Consider the following 21,346-nt stretch of genomic DNA (forward strand, 5'->3'; position numbering starts at 1 on the left):
CAGGCAGAAAGAGAGACAGACGGAAAATAAAGTGAGTCTATAAAGATTCCGTTTTCATCGATATAGGTAGGGAATCCTAAAAACATAATTGATACAGTATTTGATTATTTAAATTATGGTAGATACGTTACAGGCTTTCTAAAAACACCAATTACGACGAATGAAATTACAGTGATCTCTCGCCTGGTGACGTCATAAAGTGTACACGGGACAAGTCTTTCGGCTAATGCCATTGGTTAAATCATAACAGTATATCATATTTTCTATTTCCAGCATGAAACAATTCTGCCGATTTATCTATCTTTTTCTGATGCCAGCAACTTCGTAAATCTTAGAGCGGAGTGGTTCATGCAGAGCGGGTATCGAGTGCTGTGTCTGATAATAGCATCGCGCAATCTAACTAGAAAGACAAATACAAGCGACACGAAATGAGTGGTGTATATAACGGGATCGCAGCCGACACCATTGATTGACGACCGTTTTCCACAAAGTAAAATCGCCAATATCACAACAAGTAGTACAAAGTTTGGACAAAATATGAGAACACCCTGAGAAACGCTTGCTTGAAAGAAGTGTAGAGGCTGCAGGCTGCACTTTTGTATTTGACCACGGACGGCATCTGTACACCTTGCAAGCGTCAGTCGTGGTCAGAACAGTCTTCTTTGTAGTTGTTGTAATGGATAGAAGTGCATTTGAACGTGGGAAAATTGTTGGTGCCCGTGTGATAGGTGCTTTTGTTACTAATGTTCGGCTTTCAAGAGGCACCATATCGAAGATTTATACCGCGGACAGGGAACGAGGGAAAACATCGCACGCTAAATCACAACGCGGACGAAAGTGTGTGGTGAGTGGTAATAGCACACTGTCATTCAAGGGGATTGTGACGAAACATAAGAGGACGACAATAGTAAATGTCAATACAGAGATGAATGTCACACTCGCGAACGCCGTTCGGAGTGACCGAGCGGTTCTAGGCGCTTCAGTCTGGAATCGCGCGGCCGCTACGATGGCAGGTTCGAATCCTGCCTCGGGCATGGCTGTGTGTGATGTCCTTAGGTTAGTTAGGTTTAAGTAGTTTTAAGTTCTAGGGGACTGATGATGACCTCAGAAGTTAAGTCCCATAGTGCTCAGAGCCATTTGAACCATTTTTGAACACTCGCGAACACTCTCAGCAACAAAACAGCACGAAGGGAGCTCCATAAGTAGGGAACTGCAGGGCGAGCTGGAATTCCAAAAGCACTCATCAATGATAATGCCAAGAAAAGGAAAAATTGGTGCCGAAATCAGAAAAGATGGATTATGGAGCAATGGAAGAAACTCATTGTATCGGGCGAGTCTTGATGCACACTGTTTCCAACTTCTGCCCGAGTTTACGTCCCAAGACTGAAACGTGGTGCGGGTTCCGTCAGGATTCGAAGTACCATATCGCGGTGTTCCATGGGCCTCACAGTTACTCTGCAAGGTCACAGTACTGCTAAGGATTATGTGGCCATGGTACAATGTTTGTTCCCCAATTTGTGTATTAAACCGGGGTCCTAGAAAGGACGGAGAGGCATCGTCCCGCCGTAGACCTCAGTGATTCACAACCCCATAACAGCAATCCACCCACCCCACCGTCGCCCCACACCGAACCCAGGGTTACTGTGCGGTTTGACCCCCCAGTGGAACCCCCCCCCCCCTCTCCCCCTCCCCCTCCCGGGAACGTCTCAACGTCTCATACCAGACGAGTGTAGCCCCAGATGTTTACGTGGTAGAGTAATGATGGTGTACACCTAAATGGGCACGGTGTTTGCACAGCAATCGCCGACACAGTGTAACTGAGGTGGAATAAGGGGAACCAGCCTGCATTCTATGAGACAGATGGAAAACCGCCTTAAAAACATCCGCAGGCTGGCCAGCACACCGGACCTCGACACTAAACCACCGGGCGGATTCGTGATGGGGACCGGCAGGCCTTTCCGGTCGGGAAGCATCGCCTTAGACCACGCGGCTAGCCGGGCGGACCTTTCTCCCCAACGGTCCAACGGTGACACTGTGCTCCAAGACGCAGGGCCCCTATTCACACAGCTCACATCACCCAGGACTAGTTTTTATGAGCACATGGTTGAATTGTCGCGATTCTCCCTGCCACTACTGCCACTGGAGAGTTAATGAAGGAGGAACCATTACAGCAGGAGATAGAGAAATCAAGGCCGAGATGGTAAGGACACGTTAAGAGAATGGATACTCAGGAGGATACTCAGGAGATGAAACTAGAATTAAAGAGACCAAGAGGAAGACCGAGAGACAGATGGCTGAGAGGAGTAGAGGAATGCGTCCAGAAAAAAGGAGAAGACTGGACCAAGGTGGAGATGGAGAGATGGTGGCAAGAGAGAGAGGTCTATGTTCAGAGGCTGGAAGCTGTCCAAGATAATGATGATGCTGATGATGACCACTGCAACCAGATATCATTATAAACAAACCTTTATGGTCTGTTTTGGAGAGGATGCGTGAGCGCTATCCACCTACATTATCGTTACCTGAACTTGTCACTATTTTGCAGTAAGAACTGTGTAATATTTTCTTGAAAACCACACATAACCTGTATTTATTCATTCCGAGACGACTGGAAGTTGTTTTTTTTAGTGCCAACGGGATCCTTCACTGTGTTAGGCATGGCGAAGTGTTCTGTTTTTGGCGTTTCCCTATTTTTTATTCCCCCTCCCCCCCCCTCCCACCCCCCACCCCCAGCATCTTCCGTAAGAATTTAGAACACATTCTTAAACTCCTGTTTACGTTGTCTGCACACCTAATACGCAGTGACGGAGCAGTATACTATATAACCACAAAATTCAGACGACTACTTTTTTAAAAAATTGGAATATTTCTCAGGCCATGAAATGGCGAGCGCGCACAGGTGCTTATGTGTCGCTGCGATCTCTTCGCAACACAAGTTCATGCACCAGTCCATTACTCCAGTTTGCAGGTCTTCAGAGTTGTGATTTATTGAATAATCCGCTCACAAGTGTCCCAGGGATCATCCTCGCCTAACTACGGATAGAAGGAACCAACACTCAGTGTTAACGAGAATATCAGCTCCACCACCAGAACAAGCTGGTGGGAGGGAGGGGGGGGGATGGAGAGAAGAGGGGAGGGGAGTAATCGCAATCAGCGAGTGTTTGCGGAGTACAGCTCTCAGCTGAGCAAACACCGCCTCCCCGCCTACTCCCCCCCCCCCCCCATCCAACCCACAGTCACTGAGTAGTTGGATGTGGGGTGGGGATTGTCCTCGGGCAAAATTGTGGCTGCGCGGCTCCCTAATTACTGACCCACTCACACCGGATGAATATTTATGAACCATGTCGGCACGAACCACTTAAGCGATTTAATCATCTAACATGGCATTAGACGAACGGCCAGATTTAAATATTTGTTCGAGGCCTCCTATAGCAAGAGTGCATCAGATTTCTATTGCTTTTCAATAATTGATGAACTACGGCAATTAGTGCAAGTTCTTCAAGAAGTGCAGGAGAACTTCTGTGAAGTTTGGAAGGTGGAAGAACAGGCACAAGCATAGCTTTGAGGATTATTTGTGAGTCATGCTGGGAATTTCCCTCAAGGGGGAAAAAAACCTGAGGCAAATGCAAAAAACTTTTTCATAATTAAATTTGGCGACGCCATTGTGCTACAACATGGAGTAGAGAGTTCAGCAGGTCTTGGTACCACGACCACATAAGAACAAAAAATTATAAGTAAGAAATTAAATACAAAATTGCACTTAATACTGAAATTAGAAAGACGCAAGCTGATGCGGTCGTAGCAGTCACTCTGGAGACTTCTTGAAATACGATATCAATCAAATTAACAAATACAAGGATGAGGTTAATTTTCGTTATTTATTTATTTTAGCTTTAGGCACACCATAAGGATATTTCGAGGGAGATACCGACGTCAGCCGCAATTGGACACTGAAATAATTGCCGGCCGCGGTGGTCTCGCGGTTCTAGGCGCGCAGTCCGGAACCGTGCGACTGCTACGGTCGCAGGTTCGAATCCTGCCTTGGGCATGGATGTGTGTGATGTCCTTAGGTTAGTTAGGTTTAAGTAGTTCTAAGTTCTAGGGGACTAATGACCACAGCAGTTGAGTCCCATAGTGCTCAGAGGCATTTGAACCATTTGAACTGAAATAATTCAATTGCGAACGTTGAAAATTTTTGCTAGACTGCGACTCGAAGTCGGATTTCCCACTTTACACGAGCGGTCACGTTAACCACTTCGATTATCCAAGCATGCTTTCCGTTTGACCCAAAATGTCAGCTTATCGCACACTAGTAAGTAGCGTACATGTCCATTTACCTCTTTCACTCGCACCATGTCATGAATTCTCGTATCGTGCATCTGCACTACGGATATCACAGCAGTCAGACTAACATGTATGCTGTGTACTTGTGGTGCGTGTTCTGTTAGACGTGCTGATACTTACGGCCACTGTATCAAAAACATGGTGTCTGTTTGTTGGACATGTCTGACAGAATATACACCACACATATGTAGCAATAACCATAAGAGCTATAATGTTTGTCCTTTGTGTATGTTACTCTTTTTTTAAGTTTCTGTCATTACTAAAGAACTTTACATTCATTTAATCACCACATTGAATGACTCTGTGATTTGTCCTTCTTAACACCCAAGAAGATCATTTCCTCTGAGGAATTTCTGTTACAGAAGAAGATTTCAGTTTATCAAATATTTAGTTGTCAACAGAATTTCATCACTTTTACCATTCAATGAAAGAAATTCAATGAAAGAGTATTACTGGAGAAGAATGTTCTGTTACAAAACAGAATAGTAAAGGGCAGGAAATTGGAAATTTTTATTAACACTCATTCACATTTCCACAGACAATACCAGGTTAAACCAGAGACAGCGGCTGAAACAGCAGGAGTACCAGTTTGTTGCAAGTGGTTCAGGCCTCGACAGTAAGAAGACTGTGATAGGAAACCAAGGAAAGAGAGGCAAGATTCTTTGCTAGCAAGTAAGACATGGCACAGGAAGCTGTATATCTTACACAAGAACACTTAGCAAGGACCTGATACAGAGTTAACAACATGTGAAGTGAATATAGCAGGAAAAGGAGGACGCATAACATCATTATGAACTAGGCTTTACTTCATACCCTCTCTTTAAATACTCTAGTTTTCCCATTCTCATCAGCTGATCATTGGGGTCGATGGAATTCATATTAATAATACTCAATTCTATGATTACGGTAATGTAGTGAGTCCATCTCCTAGATGCTCCAGCATAGTTCATACTAGCCAAAGATGTACTGGAGGTTATGGTCTTCACCTGATGAACTTCGCTCTGTCGCCGCCTACCATCTGCTGGTGGAGAAAATGACTGTCTTCCAACAATAACATCACATCGCAGACTGCTGCCAGCACTAAATTTTAACATGGAAGCCAGTAGTAGAACCTCATGGAGACCACATTCCTGTTCATCACCAAAGCACGTCTGGGTGCTGAAACCTACCAGGCAGGTAGGGAGGGGATCAACCGAGCATAAGGCTATCTACACCAGGTACATCGCTGATGGGTCAGCAAGGGTCTGCAGTCGCCTGCCAGCTGACGACCCGTGGCAGCATCGAAGTAGCTGACACCATCACCTGGTCGTGCGGACACTGAGGTGACTAAACAGACGTCAGCTAGAATCCAGCACACAGCTGAAGGAAGCATCAGCTTAGGCTGGGCGGAAGAGCAACGAATTGTGGACACAGTGCATAAATGATTGAACTGTAATAATGTATTACTGTCGACGAAGACGCTTCGCAGTTTGCAGGCAGCCACCCTGACCCCATTCAGGGATGTCTCCGCTCAGTACCGCTGCAGCCCGCTTTATTCCCGACTGACGCCGAAGAAGACGATTATGGTGAGCGTTCGAAATCTGGCACACAGTTTTAATCTGCCCAGAAGTTTTACTTTAGTTTAAGAGGGAGAAACTCATTTCAGAAGATTAGAAGTATAACCGCTGAATCGAGATCCTTAGTTAACACAAGCAGTAAGGACTCTGCATATACACGAGAAATTAAAGAGTGGGTATCTTGAAAAATAACAATAGACTGTAACTTAACGCGAAAATAACCGTGGCGGTCACCGTAGATTCATCTATTGCCTGATTCTGTATCTTCTTTCTGTACGTACTATTTGATTTGAAGTCGTTCAATTTATTTATCCTTACATCATGCACTAAAGGGGTATCATACACGTGTAAAAATATTATGTCGGACATACTGGCTTAAATCGAGCTGTCAGGCAGGCGTCACTATTGAGTTATCAAGTGATAAGGTGACGAGGTAGCGCACAGTACATCTACCTCTGAAACTGAGAAAATGTAATGAAGTTACTGGAAAGTAGTCAGAGTTGGAAACTAAATATGAGTTATAATGGAGTAAGCAAGATGTAAATTCAGTGAGAGTAGTTTTGCTCATGAAAGGAACAAGGGATGCCGACGACAGCTGCAGTTCCATGTTTAGTAGCTGAGACGTAGACTTTGGTGCTACCAAATATAGAACTCGCTCAAAATTATGTGATCCTGACTACTTGCATAAATTCACTTCGGAATTCTCCGACAAAATATGGAATATTCATGTTAACTGTTTCAAACAGTACTGTTGTCAGCACCTTTAATGAATTTCAATGTTTCTATTTCAGATCCACAAACTGCTGTGCGCTGCCTGGCACTGAGCAGCTCCTTGAGTTTTTTCATAAGAACCTTGTGTTTTTGCGTGGGACAGTTAGGTGATGTCCTCCCAACAAGTAGCATTGTATTCTTAGGCACACCTATTCTGATAGCAAAAGTATACATGTCAATAAGTTTAAAAAACGACGGGGTTGTTCATAAAGGGATGCCATTATTATGGAAATTAATTATATGGTGGCTTTCATAGGCGTAACAATTTGCAACAGTGCTTAGTAATTACAGATCGAAACTTGCTCGTTATCAGCCACATTTTGAACACCCTATGTTCGACTTCGCCGTAGAGTATTACGAGTGATCTTTAACTAACATCTTAGAAAACAAAATTCTGCTTAAAGCTAAATATCGAGAAGTACACAAGGAAACAACCAAAATCCATATGAAACACTTGAGCTGTTCTCAACCATATTTTGTTATACCATCAGTTTGTAGTATTCTAGAAACATTCCCCTGAGAAGTATTCAAATGAGTTCGTAACATTTCACCAACACCTGTGATCGTTTTCTCAAAGAATTGTCAGCCTTCCTCCTCTTTCCCCTATCCTTCCTCTTTCGCTTTCACCACAATAAAAGTCATGAATCCCGACCGCCGCCAAAAGTTCCAAGTGGCGTTCCGGGCATTGTCCGAAGACCTCTCTCGAGCACTTACCGGTGGCACTTCTGGCTCGTATCTTTCTAGGAAAAGCAAGGAAAGAGCCGCCGGACAATACCTGAGGAGCCATATATAACTTCCGCCCACAGGGCACAGTTCCTCTCCCCCAGTAGTAATGGAGGGCCAGAGTTCGCAAAGAATACCGGCCACACACTCGGGTGAGACGTGAAAAAAGTAATCCAAGCCACTCGTAGTCGACGAAACAGAATTGTAAGGCACACACACACACAAACACACACACACACACACACACAGACACACACACACACAGATAGAGAGAGAGAGGGGAGGTGGGTGGGGGCAGAGAGAGAGAGAGAGAAACACATCTGGTACAAGACGCTACCGAAAAATAAAACGAACTTCAGATGTAAAATGGCGGATACAAAGTTCTCGGATTCTATCACTGGTCAACCTTTAATTTTTGTCCGTCACTTATCACTTTTCACCTGTGATCTCTGTTGGTTAATCTGGAAAATGTCAAGTTGCACTGTGGTTCGGGGTTCCATGTTAAACTGTAAGTTCCGTCTGTAATTGGCCGGGTAAGCCGGCTCTAAAGGGCGGGCGAAGGCAAGAAAAGATAATCCTATTAGAGCACTATGGTGTTCAAATCAATCATCCAGTTGATTACAGCTTCACCTTTTCTACAGTAGCACAGCAAAGGTGTCCCTAACGCTGAGGTTGGTTTCGACTTCTGACCTATGCAGCCAGTTAAACGGGGGTGCGCACTTCTATGTGAAGTCCTATTACTTGGTATTTCCTCACTGACAAATCAGTACCAAAGATGGTAGAGGCGGTAAGTGACAGAAAAGAGATAGTAGCGCTAGAGTTGCGCTCTAACAAAACTACATTTCGGTTGTTTCGGTTCAGTAGATACAATGGGGGAGGGGGTCAATAAATAATGAAACAATTTTCTTTCTGCCTAATTTCGGTTGTAAAAATGCGGAATGTTTAACGGAAATACTGATGTTCTCATTCGGTTTCTAGAATTTTCACCGCTTTCGGTTTCTAGGGGAATTATATGAACATGATGTCTGTTTTTTTGCCACTTGTCCGAAAGAACAGACACCATAAATAATAAAACTGATGACGGCCAGTGAATGACCCCTTCAGTGCAGATGCACGCTAAGCCTGAACTCTTACAGGAATCGGCAAGACGTCGCGAGTAATGAGGCTAATGAGCAGGGGTACTACGTCAGTAGTGTGCACTACAAGTTGACAATTTGGGTCTGGCGGGAGGCGTGCTAGGTTAGTCCGCGCGGTTATGGTGACCACTGTGTCTGGATGGCATTGAGGTCAGCGTATTTGGCTAATAAGAAGGACGCCTGAGTTCGAATCCCGGTGTGGCACAAATTTTCGACTTGCTCCTTTGATATTAAATCAATGTCCAATGGCAGCTAACGTCTTAAAATTGTTTGTGTTTGGAATATAGTAAGACACTGATCGCATATGTAAACAAAGCGATTGCCATGATGTAACGCCTGATGTTCATGCAACACACCTAACGTACGAGTAATGCGGTTACGATCTTAACTGGCCAAGACCAATAGGAAAACTAGCAAAATTTACACTTTCTTTTGATAGTCTACAGTAGCCTACGGTGTTTTACAACACTACTAGGACTTATGGGGCATCGATCCCCTGGATTCACAGCCTTGCACTACTCATCGATGCACTCCACAAAGTAATTAAAAAACACAAAGAGGACCAATTTGTCTTCCATTAACAAATTTTAAGCTTGTTCTTGCAGCACCTTTTTTCTTTTCATTCTCCCTTCACTCCTTGTTTCTTTTTTTGTATTTCTACTAACAGATGTTCTCCCTTCCAACGTCCAATGCGTTGCCAACTGGAGAGATTCGTGTCCATGTTTCTCTTGGTTTCGTAAACTGTTCTCGTTTTCTAACTGTACGTCCGAGTGGGTACTCAACGACTGAACATTCAGTGAACAGTTTTGACTATATTAGAAGGTCTTTGTTTCGATAGGAAAAGTTGTAGATGACAATCTTGAAATCTGGTACTCGTTGCGAGCAGGCCTATCCAGATGAAGAGAAACAAAGTTTTTTCTTGGAGTTCAAGGAAGAGATAGTGATAATATTTTCTGTTTACAGATATCAATATTTGTAAGTATTCAAATACTTCTGTGCCCGTTTGAATAAGAATTGAGGCGCGAGAGAGGGGCCTTCGACTCTGTGAGTTACATCGGTCGGTGACTTCGTTGATACACTGGTTGCCAGTGATATTTTCTCTTAAAGACGAATAATTTTTCTGGTGTATTTTTATGTGATGATTAAGGATGTAGTACTTGCACTTTTCAGTCACTTGTTGTTCTGACAAAAATTTAGGATTTCTGTAAGGTATGGAAAATGTAGTTATTTAATCGTTAGACTCTAACCTGCTACAGACTGATGTTTAATTTTATAGTCTGTAATACAGCTATCTAGATATATCGCTGATATGGTACTGTTGACGCCCATATACACACATCAAAAAAAGTTTCGCATCACCTCGGTTCCGAGAGTTCCGGAACCTGCACAGAAAATGGTAATAGAAATCAACATAAACATCATTTCCGCCCTTTGTATTGCTCATGAAAACCACACATTGCATGCTGTACCACCACACAGTGGGACCTTCAGAGGTGGTGGTCCAGATTGCTGTACACACCGGTACCTCTAATACCCAGTAGCACGTCCTCTTGCATTGATGCATGCCTGTATTCGTCGTGACATACTATCCACTAGTTCATCAAGGCACTGTTGGTCCAGATGGTCCCACTCCTCCTCGATTCGGCGTACAACCCTCAGAGTGGTCGGTGGATCACGTCGTCCATAAACAGTCATTTTAAATCCATCCCAGGCATGTTGGATAGGGTTCATGCTGAAGAACATGGTGGCCACTCTAGTCGAGCGATGTCATTATCCTGAAAGAAGTCATTCACAAGATGTGCACGATGGGGGCGCGAATTGTCCTCCATGAAGACAAATGCCTCGCGAACATGTTGCCGATACGATTGCACTATCGGTCGGAGGAAGGCATTCACGTATCGTACAGCCGTTACGGCGTCTTCCATGACCACCAGCGGCGTACGTCGGCTCCATATAGTGTCATCGCAAAACAGCAGGGAACATCCACCTTGATGCAGTCACTGGACTGTGTGTCTAAGGCGTTCAGCCTGACCGGGTTGCCTCCAAACACCTCTCCGACGAGTCTGATTGAAGGCATATGCGACACTCATCGGTGAAGAGAACGTAATACCAATTCCGAGCGGTTCATTCAGAATGTTGTTGGGCCCATCTGTACCGCGCTGCATGGTGTCGCGGTTCAAAGATGGACCTCGCCATGGACGTCGGGAGTGACGTTGCGCATCATGTAGTCCATTGCGCACAGTTTGAGTCGAAACACGTACTGTGGCTGAACGAAAAGCGTTATTCAACATGGTGGCGTTGCTGTCAGGGTTCCTCCGAGCCATAATCCGTAGGTAGAGGTCTTCCACTACAGTAGTAGACCTTGAGCGGCTGGAACAAGGCACGCCATTGGCAATTCCTGTCTCCCAGTATCTCCACCACGTCCAAAAAATATCGTTTTGGACCTTCTAGGCATGGCTGAACTACAGACAACACGAGCCATGTACCTCTTTCCTGGTGGAATGAGTGGAACTGACCGGCTGTCGGACCCCTTCCGTGTAATAGGCGCTGCTCATGCATGGTTGTTTACACCTTTGGGCGGGTTCAGTGACATCTCTGAACAGTCAAAAGGACTGTGCCTGTGATTCAAAATCCATAGCCAACGTCTGTCTTCAGGAGTTCTGTGAACTGGGGTGATGCAAAACTTTTTTTGATGTGTGTATTTGTTTTACATATTGTTTTCCACAGGAACTTCTACAATAGGTCATAACTTATTAGGTACTTGCGTTTGCAGGTTTCATACTTCAAGAGGTTATATTACTTTTCTTGACTATTCTGTTATATCTGTGGCAAACGTATAATGAAAAAGCAGCAGCAGACAATCTTAGGCTTAGTCAAAGAAGTGTGTTTTGCGTACTCTGGTGTGAAGGTTGGGGTTTCATGACAAGTCATGGACCCCACATCGAGTGTGTTAAAGTTGTAAAGAAGGACCTTCTGCTTCCTATGCAAATGAGACAGTCGTTGAAAAGACAAATACTGATCTCATAATATCTGGTCAACTAGAACGCCACCAAAATGTGCAGGGAGAAATGTATTATTCGATTCAAAATTAGACTAAAAGAAAAACTGCCACAACTTCTCATAAAACTTCTTACTATGAAACAATTCATTAAGGTACTTACAAATTATGGCGATAATTTCAGGTATGTGGGAAGTTAGTTACCGTGGCTTCAAGAAGTAGAAAGAAGAGGGTTTTTGCCAGCCCTGACGTTCAAAAACGAATGAAAGATGAAACAGTTGAGTACAAAATGAATGAAATTTAAAGATTGTTTTGGATATCCTTTAAACAAGTTGTGAATAAGTTTATTTTCAGCTGCAAAGACCTTGAGTACGAGAATTAGGAAAAAAACGTATTCGATAGCTAGAGAAAATTAGATGCCTCAATGAGCTTGAAGCTGCACTTTATAGACTCCAGCGTCAGTTATTTTCTAGAAAATCTATGTGCTGTGACTGAGGAGGAGGGAGAAAGGTTCCATCAAAACATTAAAGAAATGTAGTTGGGTTAACAGCACGGATGCGATGCAAGCATGGTGGCTGTGTACTGATCGATGCTGCACAGGGGGTGTCCTCGTTGAGTGCGCAAAAGAAAATACAACAGTGATTTGAGGGTAGAAGGAGGTGAAATTAAGGTTTACACCTTTGAATTGGATCCAAAGAACATAAAAATTGATCATAATGTTGGGAGTGCGTCAGTTTGTTATAGTTGATTGATAAAGTTTTTCTGAATCTGTTTTGTATGAATTTTCTGAATATGCGTCATTACTTTGGGAAGAAATCTTCCGTGGCAGAGAGAAACCATTTGAATTTCTGAATCGAGCACAGCAGAAACTACTAGAATCATCTGAAATGATTAAGAAAAAACTTAAAAAGTATTAAATTGTAAACCTGTACAAATTAATCCTCTTCTTTTCGATTATGAATTGTTTCTTAATTAGCATAATAAGATGATGGGTTTGATGAAGTTAATTAAATTCAGCTGTATTATGTTCTTTGTTAAACCCGGTTATTAAATTCCAGTAACAGATTGATCCCACGAGATTCTAATAAAATATCAACTTTCAGGAACGCATCAACCATGGACGAAAATTCTTCACTTGTAAGTTACTGTTAAGAATTACGTATTACTCCACTTCGCCAGACACGCGGTCATGGCATTCATTACACTGTTCGTCTACCGTAAGACCATGTCCCCCAATCGACTGTTTACAACCGACCACATCTGGGGACTCCACTTTAACGACAGCCGCGCTGGAGTGCGCTTAAAATCAAGCAACCGTAAATTTCACTGTAGAGCCGAGAGACGCTTAACCCGTGCGTTGTGCACCTCACACTGGTTTTATTTGTTGTCGATCGAGATACAGAAACGATGACCCCACAGTTCGAAATTTAATCTTTTATAGGGGAACTTTTTAGCGAAATCCCAGGGCCATTAACTGGCCTTACCTTTAATCGTATAATATTACATACATGGAGGTGTTTCAACATCGTTGCGACATCGTAGCCTTTATTTAGCTTGTGGTTGTGGAAGGCGATCAAAGAGAAAACGCTTTCTCGTCATAAACAAATGCCCGTTGTTGACCGTCTGTTCCCACTTTGAATACCAGCCCACTTCTATTCGTATGTGCAGCATTAATCGGTACAATAGGGTCACGTTTAGCCACAGAGTGTACAGCGCCTGCCCAGAAGACAACGCTAGTCTATGGATAGGCGATGAGTCCTCTTTTACACTAAACCAGCAGTGAACGGTTACTCAGTCTCCGTCCAGCCCAGCTAGTTACTGTGAAGTATACCCTTGTTCGTTGGGTACCATCTGCACGCCATTGAGTTTTGGCGTTATTACTATAAATAGATTAGGAAGTCTTCTTAAAGTAGCTTCTGTTCAAGTAGTTACAGAACTGATCTACCAGATAACAGAAACTGTTACATTTAACTTGATAAATTCCGCATTTTTTTAAATTAATGGATGACTTCATACTACCCCGTTAAGGAAACAAGGACCTCCATTTGTCGAGGTTGATCCTTATGTATATTTCCGTCCCAGGCAATATGCTTTGCTTAGTACCAGATGTATAGCTCTAACCTTCTTTGCATCTGATAGTTCCAGCTCTCATTCCTCTGAATAAGGAACAAACCTCACCGGAAAGTACGTGTGAAATCGATAGCCTAAAACACAGACCGAAGGAATTCTTTTGAAACGATTAATATGAGCAGTTGTTGACACCAAAACACCCATCGCCAGTTGATCGATTACGTTTTGACATTGAATCACGCTAGTCAAGTCAGTGGGACTGGATATACAAAAATTTAATTTCACTGTCGACGTGTTACGTGGTGTAACAATGGCTATTTTATATTTTATGACTGACTACGTTTTTATCAACCAGGGGGTAGAGCCATTCTCAGTTTCTTTGATGTTGCGTAAAAGTTTATTTCGATTAGCTTACCTCTCAAACAGTTGAAAATTAATGATTCGTCTGTTTTGCTGATACACCGAGTTTGTTCAATCTGTGTCTCGTAAGAGTATGGTGTATAACCTGACTCAATTTCGTTGTTGATGTAAGCACCAAATTCCTTACGCTGGTTGCTTTCTATAAAATGCATGTCACTGCATGATATTTATTACTGGTTAAAGTTGCGTTCTACCAAAACTGCTGTTCGGTTATTTTCGTACACTGCACAACTGACGTAGTAAATGGTAGGATTACCGGTAGCATTGGAACCAGTGGCAAGGAAAGAAAAATGAGTGTATGGGAGAGAAAATGGGAGCTGACGACTTCTTTTAGTTTTTTGTTTGTTTATTTCTTTGTTTTCAGCCGGCCGCTGTGGCCGAGCGGTTCTAGGCGCTTCAGTCCAGAGCCGCGCTGCTGCTACGGTCGCAGGTTCGAATCCTGCCTCGGGCATGGATGTGTGTGCTGTCCTTAGATTAATTAGGTTTAAGAAGTTCTAAGTCTAGGGGACTGATGACCTCAGATGTTAAGTCCCATAGTACTCCGAGCCATTTGAACCATTTTTTTCTTTGTTTTCACATTATTGGAACAGCATATCGTTCAGTGTTAGTCTATTGTGTATTTTATACTCTTACAAAATGTAAATTATTTTTATGAGTAATAAAAATTAGTTGATCACGTAACTTTTGCGATCTTATGCAGCGAGAGCAATTACTTTTTTTGAAAGTACAGTTTACATGTGCAAGCATAAAAAGTATACGTAAGTATTATTGTTATTTTGTACTCAATGGAACGTCCTTCATCACGATCAAAGGCAAGTGTATGTTGTTATTATTAATAAGTACGATAGACGTTTATGAATAAAAGAAAAATGTTTTATATAAGCTCGACGAAGTACTGAAGCTGTGTTTCACGAATTTTTGTCTTGTGTTTTTGTAAAATTTTACCATTGTTTTGAGGAAATTACGTTTTACAGCGCTATATAATAAACTCCTATTTTTTTATTTTTACTACAGAATCCTCTGTTTCACGTGAGAAATTATCAATTTTTGAATAAAACTTCAACTAAAGGTTGACAGTTTCAATTTTGGTATAACTACTGTTCATTTTTAAGTAACAAAGAGAACGATATTTCCAGAATGAGATTTTCACTCTGCAGCGGAGTGTGCGCTGATATGAAACTTCCTGGCAGATTAAAACTGTGTGTCCCACCGAGACTCGAACTCGGGACCTTTGCCTTTCGCGGGCAAGTGCTCTACCATCTGAGCTACCGAAGCACGACGAAAGGAGAGCTTCTGTAAAGTTTGGAAGGTAGGAGACGAGATACTGGCAGAAGTAAAGCTGTGGGTACCGGGCGTGAGTCGTGCTTCGGTAGCTCAGATGGTAGAGCACTTGCCCGCGAAAGGCAAAGGTCCCGAGTTCGAGCCTCGGTCGGACACACAGTTTTAATCTGCCAGGAAGTTTCAAAGAGAAAGATAGTTTTTAGAACAAAAATGTTCCGCAGGTTATGCTTACCCTTCATACATATATTCTCACTCTGCTTCTAGACGGTTCACCGCTTCTGGTTTCTAGAGGAATCTAGTAAGACACTGATCACCTATGTGAACCAAGCAGTGGAAAAGAGGTAAACAGGTATACAACACACCTAACATCAAGTTACGATCTTAACTGACCAAAGCTACTAGGACACCTGCCGTAGTCTACTCTTACTTACGAAAATCTACCGTACCCGGCAGTAGTTTTATGACTCCATTGCTGGTACATCCAGTTTGTATTCAACCCCCATTTAACATATGCATGGTCCGAGGATGTTTGTTACTTGCAACAAAAACTAGCTAATCATCATATTTTAATCGTCTTATGTAAATGCGATCTAGGTGTTAAAAGATGTTTGCAAGAATAATTTCTAAATTTTAATACGTTCAGTTTTTCTTACAATTATTTTCTCCTTTCCGTTCAAATTTCTGCACTTTTAAAGAGATCTGTACCTTTCCTGCCTTTTCACTATAATAGCTGCCTCAGTGATCTTCCTCATAACCCGTTAGAAGAGATGTCTCCATGCAGTCAGGGAGTCATTCGTGCGTCTCCTACGTATTCGTTCCTTCGAAACGCTCCATCGCGCGCGTTTCATAAGGCAGCCACAACTCATCAATACGTCCGCCCGATATGGGCGTTACTCGCGTGCCTGCTGTGTCTTCGTTCCTTCAGAATTTTCTGTCGCAGACGTTCTGTGGGGCATCGGTGGTTCATTAACAGATCCTACGGGGAGGCTTGTAATTCGGGGCTGGAACGCATTCGTACCTGCGGTTACAGTTGACAGGCACCGGGCTACCTGCGTTAGGGATATTCCACAGGAGTAGTTGTGCCATCGTTACAACGGGGAGACCGTGACAAGCTTACAGCTCCAAGTGTGTTGTGCGTTTTTCTACTAAGAACCTGAATTCGTGAATCATGCAAATGTGATGCGCAACTTAAACTGGAAGGAACACATACAAAATGTTGTGGGGAAGGCTAACCAAAGACTGCGTTTTATTGGTAGGACACTTAGAAAATGTAACAGACCTACTAAGGAGACTGCCTACACTACTCTTGTCCGTCCTCTTTTAGAATACTGCTGCGCGGTGTGGGATCCGTACCAGATAGGACTGACGGAGTACATCGAAAAAGGTCAAAGAAAAGCAGCACGTTTTGTACTATCGCGAAATATGAGAGAGAGTGTTACAGAAATGAAACATGATTTGGGCTGGAAATAGTTAAAAGAAAGGCGGTTTTCGTTGCGACGGAATCTTCTTACGAAATTGCAATCACCAACTTTCTCCTCGGAATGCGAAAATATTTTGTTGACGCCGATCTACATAGGGAGGAACGATCACCACGATAAAATAAGGGGAATCAGAACTCGTACGGAAAGATATAGGTGTCCTTTCTTTCCGCGCGCTGTACGAGATTGAAATAGTAGAGAATTGTGAAGGTGGTTCGATGAGCCTTCTGCCAGGCACTTGAATGTGATTTGCAGGGTATCCATGTAGATGTAGGTGTATAGGAAAGTGAAGTATACACAATTTTGCATCAACATTTACAAAAAAAATTCTAAAGTAATGCGAACTATATCGCTGGTTTTAGTTTACTTTACTGCCAACGTGGAAACAATAATTAATAGGTTTTTGGTACCTGCTTTCTTCACCAAGTAAGTTTAGCGTCCAACATAAAGGTAGCAGAAGGCGAACTTCCTGCCACAGGAAACTTGTTTCAATATTTACGTTAAATGCTTGCGTACTGTAACTAGTCTTGTCAGCAGGCAAAAATTTACAACAAAACCAGTGTGGGCAACACAATCAGTAACAGTTAACTATCATTTATGAAAAGCATTAGTTCACAAATACTTAGCTTTAGTGTGATGACGATTATGTGAAGGCATGGAACTGATGTTAAAGCAATGAACACTCGTTCAAACCTAATTCCGTGAATGATGGCTAACTGATCTAATAAAAACTCCAGTCTGGCTGAGGTGTCAGTGACAGTTATAGTCCTGCTAATAACTCACACTGCGACACTCGGTGATGACACTGTGCAGTGGCTGCAGCAACACGACAACTGTCCGAAGACTGTTGGTGCTATGACTGTGATGACTAATGGCAACGGCAACTGCTGGCGTCTGCAGGATCGCAACTGTTAACTGCTAAAAAACTAAACTAAACTCCTTTCGAACAGGTCATGAAGGCCAAACGGCACCGACCGGCCGCCGTGTCATCCTCAGCCCACAGGCGTCGCTGGATGTGGATATGGAGGGGCATGTGGTCAGCACACCGCACCGCTCTCCCGGCTCTATGTCAGTTTCCGAGACCGGAGCCGCTACTTCTCAATCAAGCAGCTCCTCAGTTTGCCTCACAAGGGCTGAGTGCACCCCGCTTGCCGACAGCGCTCGGCAGACCGGATGGTCACCCATCCAAGTGCTAGCCCAGCCCGACACCGCTTAACTTCGGTGATCTAACGGGAACCGGAGTTACCACTGCGGGAAGGCTGTTGGCAGCTGTTAAATGCTGGCCGAGTGAAATTGTAAGACTGCTTAATTCCGCGGTTGGCAAATAAATGTTCATATGAGAACTATCCGTCTGACGTCGGGCAGAAGCAGGATGTAGTTCCCGTTATCAGAGTCCTCTGTGGTATCAGAGCATAACCATGGCGGATGGATACGACTTATGGGCAGCGCGAAGTGGCCGCGCGGTTTGAGCCGTCATGTCACGGGTTGCGCGGCCCCTGCCGCCGAAGGTTCGAGTCCTTCCTCGGGCATGGATATGTGTGTTGTTCGTAGCGTAAGTTAGTTTAAGTAGTGTGTTAGTCTAGGGACCGATGACCTCCGCAGTTTGGTCCCTTACTAATTCACAAAAATTTGAACATTTTTCAACGACTTATGGTGGAAACATAACGGGGTCCGTCTCATGTGCACCATCAGTGTGGTGACTAACAATAATTATGTGTCGCCACACTGCAGGCTGACTCTGCCGGGTGATGTCCTCTAGAAAATATATAATTATGTACCGTACGTGGTGGTGGATGCAGCAGTACATATTGGCTAATTTAGGGACCGCAAAGAACTCTACACATGTGCTATGCTCATTCATGCATGACTGTTTCTCTCAACAAAGTGCACACTCCCCCATCTACTACTCCACGCTCTCTGAGCGGAAAGTGGGGCAAGAAAGGGGGTGGGGGTGGGGGGAGGGATGACTGTGAAAGTACCGCATGCGACATTTGGATCTGTTTCCTGTCTCACGTTTACCATGAACATAGATCACAAACAAAACAATTTTTTTAGTATTGCTTAGTTATTTTTGATATGCAGAAGACACAATAAAATGTATATCTGGCACAAACTGTCGTCGTGATGACAAACACAGACAGTTCCGCAGATTTTCGTCATGCAGGTTTCCATGTAATTGATTTATTTAGTTTCACAATTTAAAAAAGCCTTTCACTCATCTATCTTGATTGATTGATGTTATGTTTGTAACCTCATTGTGGAGACGTTGAAACGCTTGCCGAGGAAAACAACGTAAAAGTCGTGGACAATTTTAAAGAAAAACATTTGTCTTAAACGGGAATTACAATGCAGGTGGAACAGTTCCATCTGCAGATGCACAGGAGGGCTATAGAAATGAAATGGAAAACAGTTTCGAAAACACCTCATAAACAGATGTGCAATGACAGTATCATTAAACGTTTAGAAAGTTATTTCTGTAATTCGTTCAACGCAAGAATATATTGTTCAAAATTCGTGTTTTCTTTAACACCACTGAGTTTATGAAACTGCACTTCCTTCTCAGAAGTTCACTTTTCCGCAATATGGTTTTTAAAAAAAAAATCATCCACTTTTTCATAAAATCGGAAATAAGTTACTTCTCCTCTCGCAGTGTCATATTTGACGCTGCTTGCAGTCGACTCTGTTTAAAATACAAGGTCTGCAGTTCATTTCAGATCTTCTAACTTTGCGCCGGCCCGGGTGGCCGAGCGGTTCTAGGCGCTACAGTCTGGAACCGCGCGACCGCTACGGTCGCAGGTTCGAATCCTGCCTGGGGCATGAGTGTGTGTGATGTCCTTAGGTTAGTTAGGTTTAAGTAGTTCTAAGTTCTAGGGGACTGATGACCTCAGAAGTTAAGTCCCATAGTGCTCAGAGCCATTTGAACCATTTTTCTAACTTTGGTTCTTGCTTTCCTTTTTCCGTCAGTAATTCAACAATAGCTGTTCTTTAATCGAAAACTCTATGACTTAATAATGTACTTTTCTGTAATATATAACGTCCCTGTACTCTTAGTTCACTTCCATCAGGGACTGTAGCAATTGACAATGTGATAACGCGTGCGACTGCAAAAAATTTACTATTCGCACCACCATCTCCATGCCTGTGTATTTAAAAAAAGAGTGCTTCTTGATGTACAGAACGAAGAATCCCATACAAATCGTCTGTCAGTAGTTATAATTCATAGCTCTTTCATAGTCAACTAAATCTTTAAATTCTTTGTGCATGATGTTGTAATGCTGTATAGGCAAATCTGCCGTATCCGTCGATTACAGGGCTACGTAGCAGATATTGAGAGTTCTCACCTTTCCCCTCGGATATCTGATTCATTGTCAAAGGACTGCGATGATAGATCGCTAGAATCTCTCTTTTTGCGCAAACAGCCACTGGACCTGTGAACTTTATTTATACGACGAACAAACAGCGAAGGATACAAGCGCTGAAAAAAAAAAAAAAACGAATAGTGCCAAGAGCCTTGCCTAGGACTGCATGAGGGGAGCACATTGTGCATACATGACGTTCTGCACGCCGTGGCCAATCCTGACCTGATTGGAATTGAATGCTGCAGCCCATTATTTTTAGATAATAGTCGAGCCCATAACTTCTTGACAGTGTTGATTTCTGTTAGTTGAAAGTTATTAACAGTAACCAAAATCGATATCGCTCCTTTAGAAAAAGGTAAAAGGAGGTGAGGCAGTTGTAAGACTCTAGGCTCACATTCACTTCTCGTACAGATTTAGGATTTTGGTTGTTTTCCTAAATCAGTTAAAGAAATTATCATAATGTTCCTTCCAAAAGGACACAGGTGATTTTCTTCCCATGAGCTCTGTCTAATGACATTACCAACGGTACCTTAAGCCCTAACCCTCCTACTTGTTTCCGACCATAAGTATAGAAGCGGTAGACAAAAGTATCATTCACACAAAGTGAATCAGCAAGGAATCCTGACAACTGTTTCGAATGATCAGTGGAATGAAACTTAAAAGTGGCTCAACTCTGTGTGCTGGAAACAGAGGCACAGAGATACGGATGCATTACACTGGGTGATTTAACTAAACTTAGCTATTTACTACACTGTTTAATGTATCATAATTTTGTTTTCAGCCAAACGAGCTGTGAAAATCCCTACATGCATGATATATGTCTCTGTTTTAGTCACATTAATTACAACGGTATCGGTAATAGCTTCGCTTGTAACGGTCCGCCTGCTGCCGACATGTTATTGCGTTTTATGTAACATTCTAGTGGAGGAATTGGTTATGTAATATACGTGACAAATGGGCAACTGAGTAAACACACATTGTCCAAGAGGGGTGGGACACTTCATTTGTTTTAACTTTGTGCAGTATGTTACTGTGTGGTGGAATCCTAGTGCGTTACGTTCTCAGCCGCGATCAGGGGATTGAACACCTGGCCACTGGCAGCGTGACGCCAGAGAAAAATATTAGCGACAGCCGCCGCTCAAGAAACAAGGGAATAGTTCTGTTACGTCTTATTCGTGTAATGACCAAACAGCGCCGAGTTTCTTCTAACTAA

At 43.1% G+C, this 21,346-nt stretch overlaps 1 pseudogene; it reads right to left on the minus strand.

The window, feature by feature from the left end:
* Nucleotides 1–17,923: 17,923 nt before the first annotated feature.
* LOC126200029 (5S ribosomal RNA) lies at nt 17,924–18,041 on the minus strand (annotated as a pseudogene).
* Between the last annotated feature and the right edge of the window lie 3,305 nt (nt 18,042–21,346).

Source organism: Schistocerca nitens, chromosome 8, assembly GCF_023898315.1.
Source record: "Schistocerca nitens isolate TAMUIC-IGC-003100 chromosome 8, iqSchNite1.1, whole genome shotgun sequence".
Lineage (NCBI taxonomy): Eukaryota > Metazoa > Arthropoda > Insecta > Orthoptera > Acrididae > Schistocerca > Schistocerca nitens.